A 4,559-nucleotide genomic window follows, 5' to 3' on the forward strand; every position below is an offset into this window, starting at 1 on the left:
GAATAGGGTCCTGGTCAACAGTAGTGTTTACTATGAATAGGCGGGCAACGACATATAGGCCTGGTCAACAGTAGTGTTCTATTATAGGGCCATAGGGCTCTGGGTTTCAACATAGTGTTCTATATAGGAATAGGAATCTGGTCAACAGTAGTGCACTATATATAGGGAATAGGGCCCTGGTCAACAGTATGTGCTATATAGGGAATAGCTCTGTTCAACAGTAGTGTTTCTATATAGGGAATAGGGCCTGGTCAACAGTAGTGTACTATATAGGGAATAGGGATCTGGTCAACAGTAGTGCACTTCATATAGGGAATAGGCTCTGGTCAACAGTGTGTTCTATATAGGGAATAGGGCCCTGGTCAACAGAGATTCTATATAGGGAATAGGGCCCTGGTCAACAGTAGTGTACTATTATAGGGAATAGGGCTCTGGTCAACAGTAAGTGTACTATATAAGGAATAGGGCCTGGTCAACAGGAGTTTTCTATATAGGGAATGGGCCTGGTCAACAGTAGTACACTATATAGGGCTCTGGTCAACAGTAGTGTTCTATATAGGGAATAGGGCTGGTCAACAGTAGTGTTCTATATAGGGAATAGGATGCCATTTGGGACAAAAAGAGAAATAATGATTATTGTTATTATTTGTGTTTGACTTTGTAGGTACAGTAATGGCTGATGGTGATTGATGGATACTGTTTGCTGTGATTTCTCCTGATGTTCCAACACTTCTGACATCATGTGAAGGGATCCAGAAGAGGATGAGAGGAGGGGTGAAGAATACTTACATAAAGAACCGTGATGGAGTCTATTCAGTCACCTGACATCCCCATGGACAGGGCTTTAATAAACACGTCTGTGTGTGTGTGTCTGAATTCATTTCTATTAACCGGTAGATATACATGTGACATTAACAAACACGTGTGTGTGTGTCTCATGATGTCTATGTGACATACATGTGACATGTGACATGTGAAGGGGTGTGGTAGATGAAACCCATAGCTGTCAAAAGATCTACATATTAAAATTATTGCATGGGAGTGTATGCGAATATATTGCATTACCATGAGAGGGTGTTATACTAGACTGACTGTTGAGGAGAGCTGGCAAGTAATAATTTCCTCTACCGTTTGTTTACACCCACTGTATCCTGTGATGAACAAACTTTCATCTGATTTTTTTTCTTCTAAAGGTACTTCAACAGCACATGGAGACACCCGTACGGCCAGGAGACTGTCCCGCACTTTTCAACAGCTCCTTCCGCCTCCAGCACCACAACAGCTTGCACAACACCCTACTAGGTGTGGTGTGTGTGTGTGTGTGTGTGTGTTGTGTGTGTTGGTGTGTGTGTGTGTGTGTGTGTGTGTGTGTGTGTGTGTGTGTGTGGTGTGTGTGTGTGTGTGTGTGTGTGTGTGTGTGGTGTGTGTGTGTGTGTGTGTGTGTGTGGTGTGTGTGTGCGCCTGGGTGTGTGTGTGTGTGTGTGTATGCCTGGGTATGTGTGAGTGTGTGCGCCTGGGGGATGTTGGGAAAGGAAGAGGACAGATGTCCATTCTAACCAATGGACAATAAAGTATCTTATTCTATTAATTGTGTATAATATTATATTGTGGTATCTTCCTGGGCTTCCTGTCGCTGCTCACCGTCGTCATGAACATCCTGGTACTCTACGCTGTGAAGAAGGAGCGGACCCTCCACACCGGTGGGCAACCTCTACATCGTCAGCCTCTCCGTGGCGGATCTCATCGTCGGGCCACCGTCATGCCCCTCAACCTTGGTCTTGGAGATAGATTTGGAATGTCTTGGAGATCGATTTGGAATGTCTTGGAGATAGATTTGGAATAGCTTGGAGATAGATTTGGAATGTCTTGGATATAGATTTGGAATGTCTTGGAGATCGATTTGGAATGTCTTGTAGATAGATTTGGAATGTCTTGGATATAGATTTTACTATTTTAATACACTATAAGTGCATTTGTCCAAATACTTATAAAATCTTCAAATGAGGGGACTAGGTACATAAAGTGCTTTCATTTCTAAATTGTAGAAACAAATATGTATGTAAATACCCTCAAATAAAAGGGGACATTCTGTACTGTCACCATATATAAAACATTTTATCTCAAATCCAAAATGCTGGAGTRTTTAGCCACATTTAAAATGTTAGCTTCACTGTCCAAATATCCGTTGATTCTTGAAAAATAAAACATAGAAATACCTCATGAGTTTAGTTCAACTATCAAACCCCATCAGAACCCCAAATATAATCTGGTTTTACTCCACTGTTTGATAACATTGTAAACATGGTTAAAACAAAAACTCTGATATCTTGGATGGTCAGTCCTAGCATACATAGCTCTGTCTATGAATTTGAGAGTGGTTACATAATCTCAAGCCCCATCCCCCAGCTTTTTACAAAAACAGAGGTGGGGTTAAGGCTTGTTTATTGTTTCACCTACGGATAGGCCTGTTAAAAGTAAATGCCCCATTACTTGTTGGCTCTATTTGTACTTAACCTCCAACTGATCCCACATGCCCAGACTCACTTCTTTATTGACCTCATAATACTGGCTTTGAGTCCTAGCCTTTCCAGCTCTATCATACTTATACAGCCATAGTTAAAGACATCTGAACTATGTTACGCTGCCAGTGACATTGTTTGTACTACTGCCGGTAAAAGAACGCATCAAGAACAATCTAGAATAACAGTGTGAGGAGGCTTTTAGATTTTTCTGACACTGGTCTTTCTTCTTTCCATCGGCTCCAGTGGCAAACATAATGACAAACATAATGACTAACATAATGACTAACATAGTGACCAACATAATGACACACATAATGACTAACAAAATCACTAACATAATGACTAACAAAATCACTTTGGTATTATGTGCATATGTTGGTCATATGTTGGTCATTATTGTTGGTCACTATGTTTGGTCATTATGTTGGTCTCATATGTACGTTGGTCATTATGTTGGTCATTATGTTGGTCATTATGTTGGTCACTATGTGGTCATTATGTTGGTCACTATGTTGGTCTATGTTGGTCACTATGTTGGTCATATGTTAGTCATTATGGTTTGGTCATTATGTTGGTCACTATGTTGGTCACTATGTTGGTTATGTTGGTCACTATGTTGGTCATTATGTTGGTCACTATGTTGGTCACTATGTTGGTCACTATGTTGGTCACTATGTTGGTCATATGTTGGTCATTTATGTTGGTCGTTAATGTTGGTCACTATGTTGGCACTATGTTGGTCATATGTTTGTCATTATGTTTGGTCACTATGTTGGTCATTATGTTGGTCATATGTTTGGTATATGTTTGGTCACTATGTTGGTCATTATGTTGGTCTATGTTGGTCATTATGTTGGTCACTATGTTGTCACTATGTTTGGTCACTATGTTGTCATATGTTGGTCATTATGTTGGTCATTATGTTTCATGTGTCCTATGTTGTCATTATGTTGGTCATTGTTGTCATATGTTGGTCCTATGTTGTCACTATGTGTTGGTCACTAATGTTAGTCACTATGTTGGTCACATGTTAGTCATTATGTTGGTCATTATGTTGGTCACTATGTTGGTCACTATGTTGGTCACTATGTTGGTCATATGTTCGGCTCACTATGTTGGTCACTATGTTAGTCACTATGTGTGTTAGTCATATGTTAGTCACTATGTTGTCACTATGTCTGTCACTATGTTAGTCACTGTGTTATTCATGTGTTGTTAGTCACTATGTTCAGTCAGTATGTTGTCATTATGTTAGTCACTATGTTAGTCAATGGTTAGTCATTATGTTAGTCATATTTGTTAGTCACTGTGTTAGTCACTGTTGTTAGTCACTATGTTAGTCACTTGGTTAGTCATTATGTTGTCATATGTTGGTCACTATGTTTCGGTCACTATGTTGGTCACTATGTTAGTCACTATGTTAGTCATTATGTTAGTCACTGTGGTCACTATGTTAGTCACTGTGTTTCACTGTTAGTCACTATGTTAGTCACTATGTTAGTCATTATGTTAGCTCATTATGTTAGTACTATGTTGTCACTGTGTTAGTCCATGTGTTAGTCACTATGTTAGTCAGTATGTTAGTCATTATGTTAGTCATTATGTTAGTCACTGTGTTGTACATTATGTTAGTCACTATGTTAGTATGTGTTAGTCACTGTGTTAGTCACTGATGTTAGTCAGTAAATGTTAGTCATATGTTAGTCATTATGTTAGTCACTATGTTAGTCATTATGTTGGTACTATGTTAGTCTATGTTGGTCATTATGTTAGTCATTATGTTTGTCATATGTTAGTCATTATGTTAGTCATTATGTTGGTCACTATGTTGGTCACTATGTTAGTCATAAGTTAGTCAGTTATGTTCATATGTTAGTCACTATGTTGTCATTATGTTAGTCATATGTTAGTCACTATGTTAGTCTATGTTAGTCATTATGTTAGTCATATGTTAGTCATTATGTTAGTCATTATGTTGTCATTATGTGTGCCATTTTGTTAGTCATTATGTTTGTCATTATATTAGTAATTATGTTA

The sequence above is a fragment of the Salvelinus sp. IW2-2015 genome, unplaced genomic scaffold (assembly GCF_002910315.2).
Source record: "Salvelinus sp. IW2-2015 unplaced genomic scaffold, ASM291031v2 Un_scaffold1592, whole genome shotgun sequence".
Classification (NCBI taxonomy): Eukaryota; Metazoa; Chordata; class Actinopteri; order Salmoniformes; family Salmonidae; genus Salvelinus; species Salvelinus sp. IW2-2015.